Raw genomic sequence first — 26,029 nt, 5'->3', positions numbered from 1 at the left:
TGATCATTTACAGCGGCGCTCCTGGTGAACTTCTTCCTCTTTGTTAAGTAGAATTCAGATGTGACACCTCCAGCCCCGTGGGCCCCGCCCTCCCTGCCATTAACAAACCTGCCGAGGTGTCAAACGAGATAAGAAGAATTAAGGATCCCCGCCCCTCTTCGTGTAATAACCCTTAAATCTCCACAAATGCATCAGGACGCCTCGCCAACCCAACACCCCCTCGCACTTCAAACCCCCCCGAAGCATCTCAGGGCGTGTTGTGTTTCCTATTTATTTACCCATCCCACCACCCAGCGCACAAAGACTAATGGATAAAAAGTGACAAGCTATCAGGAGAATCTGAATGCATAATTGATGCAGGGCATAAATTAATATGATTATGCAGCGAGGGCTGCGTCTGCCAAGGAGCACGGAGGATCTCACAGGATGAAACATGGTTCCCATCTCCAGGGCTGATAGGCATCAATATGGAATGGGGCATTATCTTCAGGCTCCCATGTTCTCCGTGCGGGACATGCCTCCTCCGCGACAGAAGACATCACAACACGGTGTTGTTCAGAGTCGTCCTTCTTCAGCTGACCTGGGAACAGTCTGAAGGTGCATGATTAAGGTCAGAATGCGGTCAACGGGAAACCAATGCAATGCAACAACCTCTGCCTGAAGCCTGGGCCTCACCAGAGACACTCAGAAGAAAGATGATGACACATGATACGGGGGAAACCTCTGGAAACAACGGACAAAGGCTGTAACTAAACTGTAAGGAAAGAAAAGTGGGTAAATAAAAAAAGAAAAACAGGTGCTTAAACATAAACGGCTCACTTTTGGTAAGAATCCATCCGGCTCCTGCGGCACATTAATACAGATGCATTTTACTATTTAAAATGTTCCAAAGACTAACGGCTCTATCAGGTCTGTTTTATATAAAACACTAGGTATTGAAAAGTCTACAGAAACAGGGGAAGATGCTGCCAGAGCGAGTAACACTGCTGAAGCCTGTACGACTGGACTGTTTAGGATTTAACCCTCTGGAACCCTGAAACGCTTCACTGCACCAGCCAATTGTGCGTACTCTCATTTTCCACCTTTGTAAATATATGCTTGACATTTCAGTCGTAAGTCCTTTTTCAGAATGAACATAAATAAATAAATGTATGAAGAGGCTTTTTCATTGCATCACGAAGGTGGTTTCCAATACAATTGATCAGAATAGCACTTGATATCGGACAGACAAACTCATGAGCAAAGAAAAAGGTGAAGAGTTTAAAAACCCCTGTAGCAGCGTCTGGTGGCATCAATTCAATAAGCAGTTCAATAACTATGCAAATGCATGTTATGTCCAAAAATGATAGTTTTCTGGGAATTTCTTATTTTTTTGTTAAAAAGTGATTACTCACAATACCAAGATCAAAACGTCAGTGTGTACCAAGTTTGCCAGTATTTGTTCTACTGGCTCCATAATGACGCCTAGTGCTTGGACCCCTATGTTTGCCATTTGCACCACCATTTGTATAGGGTTGCTTATCTTTCATAGAGGTTATAATACAGTGTGTTCTACTTATATTTCAATGAAAACGACGGGAGAACTGTTTGTCCTGTTGCTAACAATGATCATTTAAACATAACCTGTTTTTCGCACACCGTTTCAAAGCAAATCTAAATTTGCGAACATGAAACCAACTTCACTGCAAACGAAACAATAAAAATTAAACCCTATCTGTGGATTGGCTGAGTGATGATGACACTGAACTGCTGCTATGCTGTGATTGGAGGAGGGGACAGACTCTCAGAGTGATTAATTCTTTCCTCCATACTTTAACTGTGAGTGTGAATGTAGAGCTACACAGTTATGAAGCAAATTCCATAATTCTAGGACAGTATAAAGGATGAAGGCATGCTCAGAGTTCAAATGAGGTTCTGGCCAAAGTAACAGTTGAACCATCGCTACGCCGGTTTAAAACACGCCTGCTCGCCTTACAGTCGTATAGTCCTGTGGGATATCCTGGCTTAGAGACACAGGAAGGAGTGCTTGATAATAAAGCTCTGATAATGTGTCTCAGATGGAAGCAAAGCTAGGAAGCCAAATGCTTTACGGTGAAAACTCTGGACTGAGATGTTCGACATGTTTATGGCTAGATGCTCATTAACTCATTTGAACAAAGGAAAAAAGGGAGGTGACCAACTGAGGACAGCGCTGTGTATCACGTGCACCACAGATGTTTTTATTCATGTTCAGCATAATGCATGCTGGGAGTTGTAGTAACAGGCCAAGGGCTGCAGTGCAGCATTACAGGCTACTTTTAGACCAGAATGCTCCATTACATCTCCCTAAGGAAGCAGAAAAAAACAAAACACCATGTTTTAAAAAAAGGAAAAGATAAATCATAAGAAAATGAAAACAAATCTAAAAATGCATTCCACTCTGTGGTGCAGAGAACGGCTGTCTAAATCAATTCCACAGGGAACAACCCCAACCATCTAGACCCTCATCTCACCTTTAGCGGAGTTTACCTTAAAAGCGGACCTGCTTTGAAGCCATATCTCTTGTTCGCTGTTTGATGTGCGTGAAAGATGAAGGCTTTTAAGTGAGAGCAAAGGTATTTGGTTTTTGTAATTACGGGGGCACCAAGCTGCGACTCAAATTATGATTCACAGCAACAGATGTGCTCCAAGTTGCTGAATAAATATATGCGCAAAATTCCCTCACCGATACTGACGGCTGCTCGTTACGGCAGCGTCCCATTGGACACTCTCCCTGCAAATTGCATTCCGATTTACATACAACTAAAACACAGATTTGTTTTCTTATTAATATACTGCTTTCTCGCACCAATTTGAGTGTGGAGTTTATCCGCCCGCTTGGTTCAAACATGTGCGGCATCGTCAAACGTGCACAGGTCAGCAAAGTTGAATGTGACTCCAAAAAAAAAAAAGAAGCCAAAAAAACACGATGAGCTCAGTTCTGTGCGCCAGGAGGGTATTATGCATAAGCGATGTCCCTGGCCAGGACGCCAGACTTTTCGTTTTAAGCCAGTAAATGCAGCCGAGAGGGACATCAAACAGGAACAACGAGATCCTTTCTGCCGTGCCAGTGTGGACCCTGTGTGGCACTGATCAGCAGAAAAGCCTAGTCAATGGGACATCCTTAATAATTCATAAACAAGAACATCCAACAAAACAGCACCTGGGACAGCTCCGCGGCTTCTCGGCAATCTGTCTGCTCGTGCTGAGTGTTATGGATTCTCTGCATATACAGAGAAATACAGGCGCACACAAACCCTGCACAGCTCCCTCTAAAACCTGGGCACACCTTACTGTAAGACAGTGTTCATATGGCTGCAGGACACCTATATAAGGTTGTCGAGACAACTGACAAAAGCCTACATAAACATTTACAAGGGCTCATTTCAACAGGCACCCAGAGTCTGCTCTAGCCAGAATGATGCCTTGAAATAAACCTTCACACTCATCATACGAGTTGATGATAAAGTTATGATATCAAGTGCTACCAAAACAGCTGTGTTGTGAAAATAACCTTAGTAACTATGAACCTTCCAGCCTAATCTCTATCTGCATCTGTGTCCTGTGGTCATTTTCCTCAAACATCGAACACGTTAATCATTCCCCGCTATTTAACATTTACTTTTTACTATAAAAATATTCATCATTTCATTGTGAAATCAGCTTATTTTTATAAATAACACAGCAAATTACATTTAAATGTGTGTAGTTGGGATATGCTGTGCATATATAGTGCAGCTATGGTAAACACAGATGGTCATTTCTACTGACTCATTGTCTTGTAGTTTGTCTTGTCTATATTTTTGTTCAAGTTAAAAAGTGTATAAGCCTGGTAAAATTCATTCAAGTCATTTTCTTTCATATCACTGCTGTCGGAAGAAAACCTCGTATCTCCAAAATGGCGACTTTACAGCAAAAGGAAAAACCCGACTTCACTTTTAATGGAAGTCAATGGAACCAGAATTTTTTCTAAGTCATTTTGGGACATTTCTTTTTGTCCATTCATCATGTAATTTATACACAATGTAAAGAACATCAGGCTTATTAAAATTATGTCAAAAAAGAAAAATGTCAAAAAAGGAGGTTTTCTTCCAACAGCAGCGATATGTAAATGTACAATACTGGGCTACAGCTGTTATTTACAAATACAGGAAAATACAGCTATATCACAGTAATCTTACCCAGTGTTTATATGGTAAATTACTGTGAAAGTAATATAACTAACTGTAATTGCACAGTAAAACCAGTCATTTTCCTACAGTAGAGAACAAAAAACTTTTTATTAAGTAGTGGAGATGAAAACATTTTGTTTTAATTGATTAATTTAAAAAATTGAGAAAAACAACCTAAACAAAAACTTGGACCCACTTTAGTAGACTTGCTAACAAGTCTTGTAAACTGTCCTATGATCCATACCGTCCTATGTTGTTTGAACCAGATGAGCTTTACAAGCTAATCCCATAAAAATCAGTATTAAAATGAATATGAATAGAGAAAGAAGGCTGAGTCGCATGCACACGAACACATAAGCATGCTTTTGATGAATCAGAAAGTGTGGACTTCAACCTAACCCTGTTGGGTGGAGGCTGTACTTTAGCCTGGCTTGCTATTGCAGTAACATGGTTTAATAATAGAGCCACAGAGACGGCGACTAACACACGACTGATTAATCTAAAAACACTTACAGTGAGGATAAATCTTCAGGGTGAATCTCAGGAAACATCTGTCTGATCCCCGAGTAAATTTACAGAGTTTGCTAAGGGAATAGCAACAATGAAATGTGCTGAAATTCTCATCCGTGGTAATCGGCCGTACGCCAGAGAGGCAACAGACTGGGATTAGATGGAAAAACACTGCACTGAACAAACTATTACTGTAAACAGATCCGGCAGTTTGAACTGTTTTCCATGCAGTTACTGAATAACAGGCCTTAGGAAGTAATAAGCCTGGGATTTAAGAGATTTAAAGGGAATTCCACTGATTTTTCAAAACGTCTGCATAATTGAAAAAGCCATGAACAAAGTACAACCCCAATTCCAGTGAAGTTGGGACATTGTGTAAAACATAAATAAAAACAGAATACGATGATCTGCAAATCCTTTTCAACCCATATTCAACTGAATCCACTACAAAGACGAGATATTTAATGTTCAAACGGATAAACTTTATTGTTTTTTGCAAATATTCACTCATTTTGAATTTAATGCCTGCAGCACGGTCCAGAGAAGTTGGGACAGGGGCGTGTTTCCCACTGAGTTACATCACCTTTCCTTTAACACTCAGTAAGCGTTTGGGAACTGAGGACACTGATTGTTGAAGCTTTGTAGGTGGAATTCTTTCCCATTCCTGCTTGATGTCCAGCTTCAGCTGCTCAGCAGTCCGGGGGTCTCCGCTGTCGTATTTTGCGCTTCATAATGCGCCACACATTTTCAATGGGAGACGGTCTGGACTGCAGGCAGGCCAGTCTAGTACCCGCACTCTTTTACTACGAAGCCACGCTGTTGTAACACGTGCAGAATGTGGCTTGGCGTCGTCTTGCTGAAATAAGCAGGATGTCCCTGAAAAAGACGCTGCTTGGATGGCAGCAGATGTTGCTCCAAAACCTGTATGGACCTTTCAGCATTAATGGGCCTTCACAGATGTGCAGGTTACCCCTGCCATGGGCACTAACACCCCCCCACACCATCAGAGATGCTGGCTTTTGAACTTTGCACTGAAAACAATCCGGACAGTCCTTTTCCTCTTTGGCCCGGAGGACACGACGTCCATGATTTCCAGAAACAGTGTGAAATGTGGACGCGTCAGACCACAGGACACTTTTCCACTCTGCGTCAGTCCATCTCAGATGAGCTCGGCCCAGAGAAGCCGGCGGCGTTTCTGGGTGGTGTTGATATGTGGCTTCGCTTTGCATGGCAGAGTTTTAACCTGCACTTGTAGATGGAGCGACGAACTGAGTTCACTGACAGTGGTTTTCCGAAGTGTTCCTGAGCTCATGTGGGAATATCCACTACAGAATGATGTGGGTTTTTAATGCAGCGCCGCCTGAGGGGTCGAAGGTCACGGCATTCAGTGCTGGTTTTCTGCCTGGCCGCTTACCTGCAGAGATTTCTCCAGATTCTCTGAATCTTCTGATGATATTATGGACTGTAGATGATGAAATCCCTAAATTCCTTGCAGTTGCACGTTGAGAAACGTTGATCTTAAACTGTTGGACCATTTGCTCACGCAGTTGTTCACTAAGTGGTGAACCTCGCCCGTCCCTGCTTGTGAACGACTGAGCCTTTCAGGGACGCTCCCTTTATACCCAATCATGACACTCACCTGTTTCCAGTTAACCTGTTCACCTGTGGAATGTTCCCAACAGGTGTTTTTTGAGCATTCCTCAACTTTCCCAGTCTTTTGTTGCCCCTGTCCCAACTTCTCTGGAACGTGTCGCAGGCATCAAATTAAAATGAGTGAATATTTGCAAAAAACAATAAAGTTTATCCGTTTGAACATGAAATATCTCGTCTTTGTTGTGTATTTAATTGAATATCTGTTGAAAAGGATTTGCAAATCATCGTATTCTGTTTTTATTTATGTTTTACACAACGTCCCAACTTTTGGAATTGGGGTTGCACCTGAGTGGTTTGATGTGAAAGGCAGAACATTAAAGAGTCAGACTTGAAATAGTGGTGAATGGAACCAGCGTTGGTGAAATGGCTACAAATCTTTCCACATATTCTATATTATACAGTCATTTTGGATGCAAAAAATGCTATATTTGAATTGTAGACATTGGGCCTCTGGTTTGTATCACCACCGTAAAGAACGCTGAGTTTCTCTATTATGCACCTCACACTGCCCTGAAGGTCTTAGTTTACATCTCAACAGCAAAATTACGCTGAAATTGTGAATAACTGGGACTCCCCTTTGAGCTTCATCTCTAGTGCCTGACCGCGATGAAGCCGTGTCACTTTGGGACAACATTCTCTTGATGTTGCAGGATCACCTGGTCTCTGCCAAAGGTGCTGCTCAGAGGTTTCTATATGTTCGAAGAGAACGAAGTGACTGTGCTGACGATGCTCCTGATGCAGCTTACGCACCATTATGGCAGGTTATGCGACACCAGGAACCTGTTTCCATACAGCACTTAGCAAGCTCAGCCTGCAGCTCACCGTAATCCAGGACCACAGACTCGGTGCCGCTGGCGAAGCGGTCGGCCGTCCTCAACGCCCATGTGCTGCACTGTGAAGAAGAAGAAAGCAAGAACCTGAATGAGAAAGCACGCATGCCAGAAAGAACCTGCTGCCAAAAAGCACAGATGCTGGGGCTGGTTGGCACTTTAATCAAAGCTATTTATGTGATAGTGACATACGTAAGAAAACAAGCCGAGTGTGTCTGTTAAGTGGCTGCTGTGGTGTGTGCCAGCTCCCTCTCTGCCTCCCTCTCCTGCATTCACACACCCTGCATCATTGTTTCTGCGTCTTGTTTTGAAGAAAACTCCTGGACACAGCGTGGGACAACACCTCCACATGCAAAGCATGTTTTTCATACACTGATACCAGGACTCCCCCTAGTTTTTTCAGGTGGAGTGGTGGATCCTGCGAAGCCAACAGTGTCGTCACACCTATATGAACCCATCAGATGGATGCAGGGCTGGAGTGGTGTCAGAGGAGTGGAGTGGTGTCTAGCAGAATTATTAAAAAACAAATACAGGAAAGACGCTGTACACGTGAACACACCAAGTTTGACATTATCTATGCATGTATTTTTAAGAATTGTGGTTAATTCCTCAGCTGAACTGGGGTTTATAGTATTGCTGTAGTCCAAGACCTCTAGAGGCAGGAGACTGAGATCAGATGAAGAACATGATGGTGAGGTTATTCTCTGTGCCCTTAAAGCGAATGTAAGCCAAACACCAGACATCATGTTTTAGTACTAAATGAAACATCGTAATAATAACATTCTGATCTGCCCTCAGCGATGTCGGAACTTTGAAACCAGAAAACATCAAGAAACAAATAATACTGAGCTAAGCCATCATGGAAAGGATCATGGACGTGTAGAGAAAGGGCTGCTTTGCTCTTTTTGAAGGTGATTAATTCACATTGAATAAGGTGAGTCGGTACATGGAACCGACACACGGAGAACCTCAAACACTTACTACACTGTTACATAACAGTGTTAGTTCCTTAATATATATAATATAAATATTTACACCCCCAAACTTTCCAGGGCAGGTTCTAGCCCAGCAGGAAACGTCAGCGGAGCAGCAGCAACGGAAATGGAGAACCGTTCCAGGCTGTGAAGGGACGTTGGCCGTCAACGGCCGTGGTTGATGTTCATCTTTAAAAGAGGCAGGAGTTGGCTACTTATTGGGCAGCTTCTCAATCATTCCGCCTCAAAATGCTTCAGCTTACACAGGCACCGGAATATACAGCTCCAGAATTTAACTGTGGCGACATTTAAGGTGGAACTGGAATTTCTCAAAACGAGCTGGCGAACAGGAAGTCCACTTCAGCTCCACATCCTGGTCAAGTTAGCTTGCTCTACACATTTCACTCCAGACAGTCCCTTCAACCTTGGACAATACCGAGCAGGACTTGCTCAGCGTTTGGCGCTGAAGGGGCTGAAGAGCACGGAAGAAGAGCCGTTCTGACTTCATCTCAACTCCATCAGTAACCTGTAAGTCCCCAGACATGCTGTGTGACTTTATCCTCTTTTTGACGGCTGAAGCCGGATAATCTAATGAACCAACAACTTCAGTTTACTCTTGTTGACCAGATCAAAAGCAGGTGCCTAGTGTAGGTAACATTAACTACCAGTAAGATCCAAGTAGCAAGCGTCTCTAGCTGAATAGTCTGATGACCGTCGTTTCATTTCCCGCCTGTGTTTATTTCGACAGGTTGCTTCTGTGAGCGGTGCCTCACCGTAAACCAGCAAATTAGAGTAGGACTCAAATTAATCACAGCCCTTTTAAAAAGCTCGTTCTATTTTAGAGCCAAATCGCAGGGATGTAGAGTACTGTGTGAAAGTCTGAGGCCCCCAAGACAGATTTTCAAAATCTTATTTATTTGTGTAGTTTGTGTTTATTTGCTGAGAAAAGTGTTAATATTTGAATAAACAAAATATATAGAATATTAATGAATATATATATATATATATATATATATATATATATATGAGAATAATAAACAGTGATTTTCTGAATGTCAGTGTTTTTACCCATACTCAGTATGTTTGTTAGCCCATCTCCAAGCCTCTCCTCCTCGAGGAAGTCCAGTATTATATGTAGTTAAAAAGCAGCTCCTGGTTTGACCAATCAGTGCTCAGTAAACTGAGCTCATGATGTAATTGATGATATTAACGAGTCTCTGTGGCGGCTGTGAAGGTGTCCAGGAAAAATACGGACCCGAGAAATTCCTGTTACTGTTTATTGTTTTTCTGTTTATTTGAATTATGAATGTGACTTTATTCTAATGTATATTGTGATAAACTCACTGCTGAGGGAAACTGGTTAAACATTCGCTTAGACGCCTAAAACGGTCACACAGCGCTGTACATGTAAAACCACATCTGTCATACATTTTCTATGTAGACATAAGAGAAGAACCTAAAATACTGAATAATTATGTTCTATGGCACCTTTAAAATGGCAAAGATGAAGCATCTAGTCAACACCATATTTCGGTTTCTGTGATTAAAGCTGTGACTAACTCAGACACTAGAAGACTAGAGCAGATACATTATTACAGAGCTAGACAGGCACAGCTCTTCCAGAGTAAACCAGCTGGCCTCTGCCACACGCAGCTATATCACACTGTTATATCAATGATGGCTCTGTGCCAGGCTTTACATGTGAAAACAGACTGAAAATTTACATCGGCCATCAAACGAGTTCATATCACATCATTAAATGCCTTCTAAACACCCAGAAACTAGTCAGTAGAAACGGTCCACAAACAGCGGCTCTGAAACAGAACCGTTCTCAAAAAAATCTGGGTCTCTGTGAGTCCGGGGCTCCTTTCACATACAGCACAGGGACCTTAATCCTTGAGTTATATATTAGCATGATTAGATGCTCAGACAGATTGAGTTTATGGCCACGCTCACATTGCACTGGTCACATTCACAATCCAGATCAGTCGGGTCACAATCACGAACACACACATGATATACGAGGATGTGTATGAATATTACACCACCCCATAGAGCACGCTGTTTAACGGCCAGGCAAAATGCTCATTAGGTCCAAGTTAATCAGACAATATCACTAAAGAGATCTGATATGAGAGAAGCTGCTTGTATAAGAAAGAGGAAAATAGTCAAAAGAAAATAAGCGACAGTTTTCAAAACCAGGAGTGTCTAATAGAGTGGACTGTGAGTGGACAGTGAGTGTTTAAAAACTCCAGCAGCACTGCTGTGTCTGATCCACTCGCACCAGCACAACACACACTAACACGTTTCACTACGTCAGTGTTACTGCAGTGCTGAGAATGACCCACCACCCAAATAGTACCTGCCCTGTGAGGGTCCATGGGGGTCCTGACCACTGAAGAACAGGGTAAAAGGGGGCTACAGTCTCTAATTGTAGAGCTACAAGGTGTAAATGGATCTAATAAAACACACCTGACTGAATGTAATGAAGCACCGATTATCCAAACTAAGTATTGGATGGTAACTACAAATAATACTGGGCTGCCAAAAGGAGATGTTAGACATGGTTGTGTGAACACACTAAAATCATGAAATCACCCCTTATTGTATTAAAGTTATTGGCATTTATGTTCATGTTCCTGAGAAAATAAACTCTTCTTTGATAAAAGAGAAAAAAAAGAGAAGTGTTACCCTCAAAACGGTTAACGGTTACTACAGTTACATTTTTGTATTCAGATTATTTTTTAATATTATTCTGAATTGTATCAAAAATAATTAAATGCAATTATGCTAAAATCTGAGATTTTGTAATGTAATAAATAATTTCCCAAAGAATAATAACTGAATTGAACTGAGGCCAAATATTTACACCTGTGCTCCAACCTGCTCCATGATCACTGCACATAAATGCATATAAATCAACACTTTTTTGATTGTTTGCTGTGCAGAATCTCTGTGTAAGTAGCTGTGAGACCACCTGGTCTCCTCAGTAAGTCTAACGTTACTGGTAGAGCTTAAACTTCTACATTAAAGCCCATGTCATAGTGTGCTCTGGCTCTGTAATGGGAACTGCTGAGGAACCTTAATGGAACAAGACTGCTCCTCTCCCCACTCGTTCTACCTGCTATCATATCCCGGGAGTTGACACAGCGCTCCATAGCGAGAGGCCTGAAACGTGATGCCCTCATTGAGCCCCCAGTGCTCCCACGGGACCACCCTGAGGCACACTTGCTCAAGCTTCTCCTCAACAGAGAAATGAAAATCAATAAACAATTTGAAGTTTTCAGAAAACATTTTTTTTCTATCTTAATGAATATACAAGCTTGGCATTACAGCGAGCTCTGAAGGTTGGAGTCGTTGTTCTTCAGGTATTGTTTCTTTTAAAAAAAAAAAAGCATTAAAAGTGGTGACACAATAAGCAAAGGAGAAAAAAAGCATCTGAATAACCAGCAGGCTGAGAAAGTCCAAGGAAAGTCCTCCAGTGGCATTGAAACTTGGTCAAATCTGCCTACATAATGACAGTCAGACAAAAATGGAGTTTAAATTTTCTGTTGAAGAGGAATTCCAGCCTTAAACTAGCATTTAATCTGTTATTCTTCATGTAATATTCCGTGTTGAAGTATTGTGTACGGCAGTCTCATCGGTTTAACAGGAGTCACTATTTTGTATCCTTTTTGTGTTTTAGTCTATTACTGTTCTTTACATTTACATTTCCAGTGTTTAGCAGACGCTCTGATCCAGAGCGACTTACAAGAAGAGCTTCGTCTGTCTAGAGAAAGTCTGTCTGCTAGTTACCAGCAGGTCAGAGACAGAGTCGGTCCTGAGCTCAGATACTGATAGAGACACAGTCACTGATACAGAGAGGAAAGGAGCAGAGCTGAACACAGAGCAACTCTGTGCCATTCAATACAATACAATACAATAAAATACAATAAACTACAATACCCAGCATGCATTATACAAATAAGTCATACTACTGCTGTGAATCCATCTCTCACCACGATGAGGAAATCATAATCTACCACTCATGGCGGGGTCAAGAATAATAATACAGACATTTGGCTTCCAGGAAGCGATGTTTGTTCTCTGGCTTCCTTCTACATTCACCAACTCCAGCACATTAAAAGCACATCGCCTGTCCTCCTGTGAGCTGCTCAAACGTTACTCACACCTTCAAGGTACATCATCAGATCATCAGAAGGCTTAGTTTGTTTAATCTTTAATCCTGAAAATCTCCTGCTCAAGACCGCTGTAGCATGACTGTAGGTGGTGATGACTGTAGGAGGTGACGACTGTAGGGGGTGACGACTGTAGGGGTTGATTACTGTAGGGGTGATGACTGTAGGGGGTGATGACTGTAGGGGTTGATTACTGTAGGGGTGACGACTGTAGGGGTTGATTACTGTAGGGGGTGACGACTGTAGGAGGTGACGACTGTAGGGGTGATGACTGTAGGGGGTGACGACTGTAGGGGTTGATTACTGTAATGGTGACGAATGTAGGGGTTGATTACTGTAGGGGTGACGAATGTAGGGGTTGATTACTGTAGGGGGTGACGACTGTAGGGGTTGATTACTGTAGGGGTTGATTACTGTAGGGGTGATGACTGTAGGAGGTGACGACTATAAGGGGTGACGACTGTAGGGGTTGATTACTGTAGGGGGTGACGAGTGTAGGGGTTGATTACTGTAGGAGGTGACGACTGTAGGGGTTGATTACTGTAGGGGTGATGGCTGTAGGGGGTGACGACTGTAGGGGTTGATTACTGTAGGGGTGACGACTGTAGGGGTTGATTACTGTAGGGGGTGATGACTGTAGGGGGTGACGACTGTAGGGGTTGATTACTGTAGGGGGTGACGACTGTAGGAGGTGACGACTATAGGGGGTGACGACTGTAGGGGTTGATTACTGTAGGGGGTGACGACTGTAGGGGTTGATTACTGTAGGGGGTGACGACTGTAAGGGTTGATTACTGTAGGAGGTGATGACTGTAGGGGTGACGACTGTAGGGGTTGATTACTGTAGGGAGTGACGACTGTAGGGGTTGATTACTGTAGGGGTGACGACTGTAGGGGTTGATTACTGTAGGGAGTGACGACTGTAGGGGTTGATTACTGTAGGGGGTGATGACTGTAGGAGGTGACGACTGTAGGGGTTGATTACTGTAGGGGGTGATGACTGTAGGAGGTGACGACTGTAGGGGTTGATTACTGTAGGGGGTGACGACTGTAGGGGGTGACGACTGTAGGGGTTGATTACTGTAGGGGTGACGACTGTAGGGGTTGATTACTGTAGGGGGTGACGACTGTAGGAGGTGACGACTGTAGGGGTTGATGTCTGTAGGGGGTGACGACTGTAGGAGGTGACGACTGTAGGGGGTGATGACTGTAGGGGGTGATGACTATAGGGGTTGATTACTGTAGGAGGTGACGACTGTAGGGGTTGATTACTGTAGGAGGTGACGACTGTAGGGGTGATTACTGTAGGGGGTGATGACTCTAGGGTTGATGACTGTAGGGGGTGACGACTGTAGGGATTGATTACTGTAGGAGGTGACGACTGTAGGGGTTGATGACTGTAGGGGGTGATGACTGTAGGGGTTGATTACTGTAGGAGGTGACGACTGTAGGGGTTGATGACTGTAGGGGTTGATTACTGTAGGAGGTGATGACTGTAGGGGTTGATGACTGTAGGGGGTGATGACTGTAGGGTGTGATTACTGTAGGAGGTGATGACTGTAGGAGGTGATGACTGTAGGGGGTGATGACTGTAGGGGTTGATTACTGTAGGGGGTGATGACTGTAGGGGGTGATGACTGTAGGAGGTGACGACTGTAGGAGGTGATGACTGTAGGAGGTGATGACTGTAGGGGGTGATGACTGTAGGAGGTGACGACTGTAGGAGGTGACGACTGTAGGAGGTGACGACTGTAGGGGTTGATTACTGTAGGGGGTGATTACTGTAGGGGGTGATGACTGTAGGGGGTGACGACTGTAGGAGGTGACGACTGTAGGAGGTGACGACTGTAGGGGTTGATTACTGTAGGGGTTGATTACTGTAGGAGGTGACGACTGTAGGAGGTGACGACTGTAGGAGGTGACGACTGTAGGAGGTGATGATTTGCAGCGGATGTAAGAATAGTTAGGTTTTTCATTTTGGCCAAGGTGCCCTTAAGCCTACAACTACATACACATCATCTCCTTGACATCAAAGCCAACAGCCTGGGAGTTCGGTGGTGTTAAGCACACACTTAGCATCCAGGAAGGTCATGAGAAAAAGAATCTGTTTTTGAAGGGAAAAAAACGAAGGTAAAGGATAATGGCGGCACATTACTGGTGAAAAATGGAGCGAGAGGCCGCAGCTCATCGCTGAGAGCCAACATCTCATCAATGATTTAGCATCTATGGCTTGCGGTTCACTGGTTGTGTTTCTCCATGTTCTGAAGCCCTCACCGCGAGAGGGAAGCAACGTGAGGTAGAGTGCTGCATTCTTTTACTCTTTCACTGCAACGGACTGGAGGAAAGTCAGGGCACATGATCTTTACCTAATTGACCCATCCGTGTGCCGCCCACAAGTCCCTTCTGTAGTGGACTGCTGATAGGTTGGACAACATTTATAGAATACTGATGAAAATAAAGATGAAAGGTGATTACAACAAATTCCGCGAATGCCGTACGCTGGATTATTAACCTCAACTTCATGAATTATAACGCAACAGCAGACGACCACCAGCTCTAGAGGATGAAACTCCATGGCCAGCGCTTGCTCTGTCACATGCCGACAGATTTTGAGGAAGATCATAAAAATGGTCCAGTGAAAACAGCTGAAAACAGCTGGAAACAGCGCCAACCTTAAAGCACAAGCTGCCTTCAGCGTGACGTTAGTCTGCAGCGGTGAAATGCCGACACCAAGGTCCACAACGTTTCTCTCGCCTTCTAACTGCACAAGCCCATTTTTCACTGCTCATCATCAGCTGAGAAGCCATTAAAACTGAGGAGAGGTTGTTTTGGACTCAAGCTGGGAATCTCCTGCTGTCCGTGTGTAGTAACGATACATAAGAATAAAAAAGGCTGTACAATTCTGTCATCACTGTACAGACATTACAGCGATGCGTCGAAGATGAAACTGATAAATAACTATTTTTACGATCAGATTTGATCGCATGCAAGTTTGATGAGAATTCGTGACACAGTGAATTGTCTTTTAAAGAACTGTAATCTGATGGAATCGCTGTGAGGTCAGAGACTCATGCCACTAGTTAACGTGCACCAGAGGTCTCTGTCTCTTCTCTCGGAGGGGAGGGAGGAAATCAGAGGGGAGGGCCGTGGAGGGACGGGGACACACGTTGGGTCCCTGAGGGGTGTCATCTGTCCCAACCTTTTATCTTTACGTTCAGGGGGCTCCAACTGTCCGTCTGCATCGGCCTCAGCTATGGGGATGGAGAGAGGCCAGTGTCCAGCCTCAGCTGTGACGGATGCGCACTGACAGACCTAACTGCACTGCTGGTGCGTGTGCCCACACACACACACACACACACACACACACACACACACACACACACACACACACACACACACACACACACACACACACACACGTCACCGTACCTCCCTGTGACATCAGCTAGTTTGTCTGCGGGCTTGCCTTCTCACCGGCGCTCCCCGGTCCAGCCCTGACAGAGCAAGCCCACACGCACTGAGAGTAAAGAGCCATGACATTACACAGTTCATGAGCCCACGACACTAATGAACAGGAATACAGCAGGATTAACCTTGGGCTGCTTTTTCTTTTTATGGCTCGTGTTTCAGGCCACAAAGTTTCCACAATTCACTGCAAGCTACAATTACTGTTTTTCTTGCGGTGTGTGTTTACAGGGGATCTCTGAAAGGAGAAGGACTGAACATTTACTTCTGCAGGCACTTTTTATAAAGAAAAAGTTTCAGTTAAACTCACACAAATCATCCGAGATGGCAGTCGCAGTTATCGGCAGAGATAAGAGCAGGTCAGAATTCGATGTTAATCATTTCACTCTTAGCTCAAACAAGAAGATCCTAAACTTTTAATAGTTCACAAGTAAAAGAGGAGATCTTTTAGTGGGAATTGGACTGGATGAAAAGCTACTGTTGTTGTACAGTCTTGTTTTGGGAGATCTCAGTCATTTTATCATTTGCAAGACAAACAACATTTGTTGTTAATAGTTGTCTTTAAAAACCTATTTCGGTGCAAAGAGTTCATGAAGGTGGGGTAAACAGTATCTGTATACTGTAAATGCAGTATGTTGTTGCTGGTGGGCACTGTTAACGTATGTCTCCTCTTATATACATATACATATCGCTGTTGTAGGAACAAAACCTAGTATCTCCATTTTTGTCAATTTTCAGGCTTTGACATGACTTGAAAGTACCTGTGGTTCTACATACCAACAGTAATTACCCAAAATTATTTGGAAAAAATTCTGGTTCCATTGACTTACATTAACAGTAGAGTATGTTTTCACCTTCTCCTGTGATATACTTATACATACACACACATAAAGACACATATATATATATATATATATATATATATATATATATATAAAACCATTTTGCTCTTTGAATGACCCTACACCTTTATTATTTTTACTTTGTCCAAGTCTAAACATCCCATTTTGTCCCGACTAAAACAGCCATCACGGTACTGAAAAGTTTCGGCAGTGACAATTTTAGTTAACTGTGAGTTTGACTCAGAACTGCTAGTGAGTACGAGACACAGCATAGAACACCGAACATATAAATCAGAATATTTTCATTAAAACAAAAGGTGTGTAAACGTCATTATGAAAAAACAGCAGCGCTGCTGACCGTGGGGATATCAACAGTGTGCTGTGTTAATCAAAAATGAAAGCCCTCATTGAGTGACCCCTGTTTTGTTCCTGTCTAATCCTTTATTAACCTAGCATGCATTCCTACGAGCTACTCGGCAGAAATGCCTCCCGACATACTTCCTCCTGGTAAACGGAGCTAATACGATGCAGATGAGATTAATTGGGAGGCTATCGAGCTGCTGTGTTTTGCCGTCCATTATCACATAATGGAAAACACCAGGTAAAGTGGATTTCGACAACTGCTAAGTGCTAAGAACAAATCTTGTTACATGCTGTGTTAATGAGTGGCTCCTCCAAACAAGGAAACACTCGCTTTGCAACCAGCCATCGGCTCGCTAGAGCAATCTGCCTGGCTTTGAGGGACACAGAGTAGGCGGATACGTCCAGGATGGATTAAAAATGTATAATATAAAAAAGATAACGTATACAGTAACAAACAGTTTCACGCCCTTATTTTGACCTCAAGTGAGAACATACATCTTCATATATCAGTACAGTGGTTTACTTCACGGAGTAACTACTGATTTTGAGTATTGGCTGCAGTGAGGAGTCCACGGTCAGAGGTGCGGACTGTAGTAATTACTGATGTGGTCCTGCCTCTTCTGGAGACTCAACAGGACACAGAAGGCCAGATGTACATAAATTTAAAAATTGCTCCCAAACAATGCTGATGTCTAAGCATTGGCCGTATTATTGGGAAATCACAAGTTTGACCCCTGTGATCAGTGGTGGACAGTAACTGAGTATCTGAGTAACTGAGTATCTGAGTATCTGAGTAAATGTAATTAGTTTCTGTACTTTAGTATTTTTGGTGTATCTGTACTGAAGTTTCTCCGTTCTGGGCGACTTTTTCCTTTCACTCCACTACATTTCAGAGTCTAATATCCGACTTTTTCCTCCTACATTTTGAGAAATCTGTCGTTCCTTTTGGTTTCTGTGTGTATAAAAACGTCACATGTCAAAACGAAAGAAGCGCAAAGCCAGAGCACCAATCAGGGCCCAGCGGTCACTTTGTTTAGAGCTGGTTTTGACCTGTTGGTCATACCGACCCAGTGCAGCACGCGGTTCAACGTCAGCGCAGCAGCGTAAAACTTTGGGAGAGTCTGTTCAACATAAATGATGAACTAACCTAACTTTGTGTAAATAGAGCTCAATATAGAAATATGTCCACATATGCAGTCGAGACTGACGCGGCTTTTTTCTGAATTTCTACAAACACCATTTCATTTTATAGTAAATGAGTTTGGGCTGGTTTATGTTTATGAACAGACGCCTACAGATCAACATAGTAAAGGAGCTCATCTGTGATCCTGAGTTTAAAGCCAGTTTTTATTCAACTTAAACTTGGAACTAAGTTGTAAATAAATCTGAAACTGAAACTTTGCTTGTGTGTAAAAAGTGATTTCAGAGCCACTCGGTTCTCCCTGATGGAAACTGTTTACCTTCAGTGTTTTGTGCTTCTGATCATTTTAATAGACGTCAGCGTCACTAATTAATGACGTTCTATTAAAAGACTGGTTTACCAAGAGAGACGCTGGAGGACTTTCACCTGAAATGAGTTCATGAAGCCAGTCTGGTTATAAAAATGATAACAGGACATCAGAGCCAGAATTACTCTTTTAGTACTTTTACTTTATACTTAAGTACATTTGAAGTACTTTTAGTCAAGGTCTAAAGGGAGGAACTTCTACTTTTATTGGAATAATATTTTACCTTGGGTGTCTCAACTTTAACTCAAGTACAGTTCAAACAGTGAAAAGTTCCTTGTGTGCATTGAAGGTTTAGCTACCCTCCAAGCTTGGCAGCACTGTGTGATAAGGTGACACCTAATTGACAGAAAATTAAAGATTTGGGAAAAAACTGGGCCATAATTGGGCAGAAAAGGCTGGGCAGTAGTGCAGAGCATGCAGCAAACCTTAAAATTACAATCAATTTACTAAAGCCAGCAGTATACTTCAAATGACATCATCTTCTTGGCTAAAGCAACACAGTGATTTGAGTCTGTACAGTGCAGTGGAGTCTCTTACACTAGAGCTTTCATCTACAGTTTTCCTCGACAAGCGTCAGATACTGCTGGAGTTTAGTAAATATCACGAGCCATTCATGCCACCCGCTGACTGGTCTCCATGCTAGGCCAAAGGCAAACCCCAAGAGACTGGCTTTTCCTTTCACCCTCTTTTTCCTTTTAACTCATTACAATCTGATGTCTGTTCCTTCAGCCACAAACTGCACTAAGGTTACTCACATTACCAGCACAGAGTAGCACAAATGCAGTTTCTCGCATTAATGTGACTGATCTGACATTCAGAGCTGTGTGGACATTCGGACTGTTTTCAAATCAGATCTGAGCCGCTGGCACAGATCCTAGATCAGATCTGTAGCCTAATTATGTTGTGCATGAACCATCATTTGGCGTTAATATGGCAGCAGCACAAAAGCAAACCATCTGACACGTTTTGCCTTCATCTTGCTCCAACGCTGAACATTCAGAGCAAATTACTGTTTGCGACAAAGGCTCGTTCTGCTGGTTAGTTTGTTGTGGTGATTCATTAAGTGATGTTACTGATTATTTCAGGCATTTCAGGACTCGGGTCTGTTTACATTAACGAGCGATCTGAGTTACTTACCTACACGAACATAAACCGTCAACCATCAAAAGATCGGATCTGGGAAAAAATCTTCAGTCAAGAAACTGAGCAAATATGTAATGTGATCATAGCCAAACTAACTTCAGACTGCAGCTCAGTCAGAGAGACTCGTCTTCAACTGTACGTTTGCTGTGTTACCTGCAGTTAATCGTGGACCTGTGGTTATTTGTGGAATGTCATCCTCTATATTGAAATATTACTGTATATTTCAGTATTTCAAGGAAACGTGTGATTCAACATCATTCATGACACCTGCAATAGATGATTTACTGTGTTTTTTGCCTGGTGTTTCATTCACGTACAATCCGCTTATAAACATAATAACATTACGGAACGGCCTAGTTAGCTTAACGTCTAAAACAGTAGCATTTTTAGTCAAGCCTCAGCCCAACAGGTCAAGCCTGGTCACCCTCAAGCATACTATACAATACTTAGCCCCTTCTAAAAACATCTGCAATGCACTCCTGCATTACTTTGTTACTTCGGCAGTGCAGTTGTCTAAGCACTAAATACTATTGGAAATGAAACCACTTCACTTTCCAGACTTCCAGACTGTACTTCTGCAAACCTTGGCCTGGTCTCTCTCCCTCTCACCTCATTTGTCCCCAAGTCTTTTTCATATATTATTGGTCAGTAGATTAAATTTTCCTCCAACAGACTGAAGCCGTCCACTATCTAATGACAGGCAGGGTTAGACGGGGAGCCTTTCAAAAATCCATACCTGCCTCACCTCCACCCAGCAGCTATTGACCATTGTCCAACTGGATGTGATTTCACGTAAACATTTCCCGATTTCTATCTCAGGTTTCCATAGCTGGGCCAAATCCGGTTAACTTCTTGACACGGTCATCTTTGCAGACACCTGCACATGGAGATCCAAACTGCAGGGACAAACACTGACCTGAGAAGGCAAAGAGAGAAAGAGAGAGAGGAGGAAGGATGGAATTAAGGATTCTAGAAGAAGAAAGGAGAACACAGGAAATGGATAAAACAGGATTGGATGAGAGAAAAAGTGTATTTTGCTCATGATATTTGCTCATCATATTGTCCTGAGGAGGCCATTCATTACAATGTAGTGGTCATATGTGTGATATTTAAACCCTGCAAGTGTTGCACTCGTCCTCTTATTACATTGTTAAATTGGTTAATATCTTGAAACACACAGAGGTTGGAGGTCAGATTAACTGACTTAGAAGAGTGACTCTGAAAAATCAACCAGTTCTGTTTGTTATGACCAATTTTGTGAATTGTGCTGTTCCAGCCTAACAGCTACGCTGATCTGCGTTAGAGAGGTCAGAAATCTGTATTTGTCAACAGTAATGAAGGAAAGAAAGTGGACATTGGAACTTTAAGCACCAAAGGCCAAGTATGAGTAGTTTTTAACTAGCACAGAATCAGTTTGAGAGTTCCCAGTTATTGGTTAACCAACTTAACGTTTTGCATATTTAATGAATGCCACGTTCCTAATGTAACGTGCTGAACGCTAATAATTCATTTAAAACTCATCATGGATCAGGTGACATGAAGCCTACGTCACTGCACACGGCTAAAACAGCGCTGGCAGCCACACTGATGCGTTTTGTCTGTACTTGTGTCCATTTTTATAAACAGCACTTTGTCACACAAACCACACGAGCAAGTTTACTTAAAAGTTCTTCACTTAACTGATGTGGTCTGAGGTAAATGTGGCATCCAGGCATGCAGCTGGCACAGCGCTTACCTGTTAGGCCTGGACTGTATTAGGACTGCAAAAGAAATGGACACCAAATATACTGTATCTTCACTTTATACTGAGATACTGAATAACACATTTAGTAAGTGAACATTTAAGGGATTAAGAAAAGCAATCACTAGAAGACGTTTCTGTAAAATTTATAGCTATAAAAAAATCTTTGGCACCAACCAGTCTCAATGTGGACACTCTCAGCAACCTCACACACCCGAAAACACACAACACATCCGCACACACACTGCTGAACTACTGCCCTCACAGCCATGCTGGAGCGGAGCCCTGACCTGGCAGTGCGCAAAGCCCAGGCCCGACACAAACCAGCTCCCCAAAAGCCCGACCTCTAATTAATACTCTTGGCAAAGTGGCCCTTCACAAGGCATTACAGTGATCGGTGGGTGCTGGGCAGCGCTCCTCTAGTGTCCCTGTCCCGCTGGGGCTATGCAAGAGGCCGCCTGGGGAGCAGGCCTGGACACTGTGGGCTGTCACTAAACATCTGCATCTGGGGACGTGAGTGCCAGAGCTGGGAGTGATTGAGAGAAAGAGAGAGAGAGAGAGAGAGAGAGAACGGGAGAGGTGGATGAGCAGCTGCAGTCATAACGAGCCGCTCGTTAGTGTTTCCCACTCCAGACAGTACGCTCAAGGGTCTATCTAATACATACACATAAATGAAATAAATAAATAAATAAATAAACAGGGTTTTGGGAAACAACAGCAGCTCGCTCATACCAACACCTGTACCTGCATGGAACTTGTTTCTATTATTTTAGTATTACATAATATTTAGCATTTAATTGACAATGCACTTATAAATTTATAAATAAACTAATGTGTAACGAGCTCATTCTTATCAGCTTAAAAAGACCATTAGGAAATACATCAACATGAACAAAATAATGAAGAAGACTCCTCATGACTTTTCAAAATGTATAATTTTAAAAAAAGTAAGATGTAAATAAAGTAACTCTGAAAAGTTTGATAAGAAACTGCATCAGCGTTATTCACAGCGGCAGTGGTAGGAACCAGACATCTGAAGAGTTAAGGCCTTGTTTTGTTAAGGGTGTAAGAGAGGATTTTTACGGAGCCCTGCTGATGACATCCTGTATAAATAACAATAATGTGTGGCCACGACTTAGTAAAGCATGATTGTGTTCTCATGCCTTACTAAGTGGTGGCCATGACTTAATTATCTCGTTACCATGCCTTACTAAGTCATGGCCACACATTATGATCTTGTTCCCACATGTTAAGATGTGGTCCTGCACTATTTTTATTTATATGAGATGTCACCAGCAGGGCTCCATAGATTTTGGTTTAAAATTTGTTTTTAAATTTAAAATGAATTTTTTTTCAGCTTCAAAAAAAAACCCCAGGAAATATGTGTAGGTTCACCGACTGCTTTGGAAGTAAATGAAATGTCTGTACAGTCGTATACAAAAGTGTAATTTCAACCAAGTATACATTAAATGTGGTTATGGAACATATGATATAATACACTTTTCTAATATGTTACCCTTACATGTAAAAAAGCCATATTTAAGCGTGTTCCCTGTAGAGGATGTGTAAACGTATTTTTACTAAGAATATCAAAGCATTTTCCCAGGGTGCTCATATTTTTGCTTACACCTGTTTTGGTTCCTGACACTGCAAGTGAATCGTTAAGTTTATCTGCACCATTTTAAATCAGACTACTGTGAATGGCTTTGTTCACATCTGAATGACTGAATATGTACTGAAAAACGCCCGAATCTCCTCTTTAAGATATTCTGAAACATCATCAGAACAGCTCAGGAGATTCTGAAGTTCTGTCACTAAATGGGCTGAACTACCTCCAGATTTCTACAAAAGCCTGTTTCAGAATCTCCACTGGGTCAATAAACAAATCATGGACCTCTGGAAGTTCACGGCAGCTACTGCAGTTAGAGTTAAACATTAGCTCCTTCCTCAAGCCGTGTGTTCACATTGCTGCCTCTCTCTAGAGCTACTGCATCAAAAGCAGCTTCAGCTTTACTGACCCTCACATTACCTCAGCCAAGCACTGTGTCATCAGATGCATCAGAGAGTGACCAAACATACTAATCACACTCTCACACACACACACACACACACACACACACACACACACACACATACACACACACACACACTATCACACACACACACTCATATACACACACACATACTCATATACACACACACTCACACACACAGTCACACACACACACTCGCACTCATACTCATACTCATACACACACACACACACACACACACACTATCACACACACACACTCATATACACACACACATACTCATATACACACACACTCACACACACACACACACACACACACACACACACACACACACACACACACAGTCACACACACACACTCGCACTCATACTCATACTCATACACACACACACACACACACACTATCACACACACACACTCATATACACACACACATACTCATATACACACACACACACACACACACACACACACACACACACACACACTCGCAGTCACACACACACTCATATATATACACACACACACACACACACACACTCGCACTCATACTCATACACACACACACACACACACATACACACACACTCGCACTCATACTCATACTCATACACACACACACACACACACACACACACACACACACACTCGCACTCATACTCATACACACACACACACACACACATACACACACACTCATACTCATACTCATACACACACACACACACACACACTATCACACACACACACACACACACACTCATATACACACACACATACTCATATACACACACACTCACACACACACACACACACACACACACACACACACACACACACACACACTCATATACACACACCCTCAGACAGACAGACAGACAGAGAAACAGACAGACAGACAGTGAGGGCCAGAGAGACAGACAGACAGTGAGAGACAGAGAAGCAGAAAGACAGACAGTGAGAGACAGAGAGACAGACAGACAGACAGACAGAGAGGGACAGAGGCAGACAGACAGACAGTGAGAGACAGAGAGACAGACAGACAGTGAGGTACAGAGAGACAGTGAGAGATAGACAGACAGACAGACAGTGAGAGACAGAGAGACAGACAGTGAGGGACAGAGAGACAGACAGTGAGAGACAGAGAGGCAGACAGACAGACAGTGAGGGACAGAGAGACAGACAGTGAGGGACAGAGAGGCAGACAGACAGACAGTGAGAGACAGAGAGACAGACAGTGAGGGACAGAGACAAACAGACAGACAGTGAGAGGCAGACAGACAGACAGTGAGAGACAGAGAGACAGACAGTGAGGGACAGACAGACAGACAGTGAGAGACAGAGAGACAGACAGACAGTGAGAGACAGAGAGAGGGTTTTGTAGGGACTTTTCCCTGAAGCCAGAGTAATGAAGATGGAAGAAAGGCATCAGGTACATCATCCAGCCTGAGAGAAGCACTCGTGTCACCGTTTTGACAAGCAGTGAGTGAATATGTGAAGTGAGAGATGAGGGGGGTGGGAGTGGGGGGGGGGGAGTGGGGGTGGGGGTGGGGGTAGATGGGGGGTTAGAAAAGAGCAAGCGGCACTGACCAGGGGGAGGTGAAGCGAACAGGCGCGACGAGGGGATGCCAGGATACTTGAACCTGTCGGAAGTCATCGGTGGCGCAGACGGCTAATTGCTGTTGATGGTAGCCGGTCGCTGGGGCATGCGAGCACCAGGACACACTGTTTCCTGCCCCACCGCATCCCTGTCATCCTTAACTGCCGCTGATGAGCGCTGCGTTAGCACAAAACACGTGTGTGTGGTCAGGTGGGTTGACTTGGTAAGTGGAGTGTGAGTTGGTGCGTATACGTCGGGGGACTAGAGTTGCGAAGATGGGGACGTGGAGCTGTCCATGCAGACGCTGTTCGATCAAAATGGGCTTTCCACAGCTCGCAGACTCAATCACGCACCTAGCCGAACGGAACTAAATGCAGGACAGAGTGGCGTCCCTAGGACACATGGCTAGCTGTTCTCCCCTCCCTGTGAGTGGCTTTGAGGGCAGTGTGAAAGGCTTGATGAAGGATGACGGGCTCCTTTCCGCTCCCTTATTGATTGTTTCCTGGTGAAGCTCCCGCGGAATCCAATCTGGGCGAGATTTCCTCTGCCACAGCAATGTGTTGGGTGCCGCTGTTCAAAAATAGTCTGGCTGAATTAGGCTTGCTTGTAAATAGAGTCCCACCACAGTGAAATGATCCTCTATCAACAATGATCTGTGGGCGAGAAAGGGGATCTACAAACATTTACTCGGATTTCTCGTTACATGCATCTCCAAAAACAAGACAAAACTGAAAGGATTAAGTGGATCCAAGCCCGGGTCTTAGGGCACTGCCTGCCCCGCATTTAATGCTTTCTCTGCTGTAACATGCCCACTTCTACTCAGGAAGGGCTTTTTACTTTCCATATTAGTTGGAGGAAGTCAGAGTATGGAAAGCACCAAAACATACAGGGCAGGTTTACTCTGGTACCAGAGTTGGAAATGACTGAACTAAGGGCCTTAAAAACCACCAAGCTAACCGTCAGCTTTTGGCTGCCATTGGGCCATGAACTGCTGTC

This window comes from Pygocentrus nattereri, chromosome 10, assembly GCF_015220715.1.
Source record: "Pygocentrus nattereri isolate fPygNat1 chromosome 10, fPygNat1.pri, whole genome shotgun sequence".
In the NCBI taxonomy this organism is placed as follows: domain Eukaryota; kingdom Metazoa; phylum Chordata; class Actinopteri; order Characiformes; family Serrasalmidae; genus Pygocentrus; species Pygocentrus nattereri.
This window is presented reverse-complemented; position numbering follows the sequence as displayed.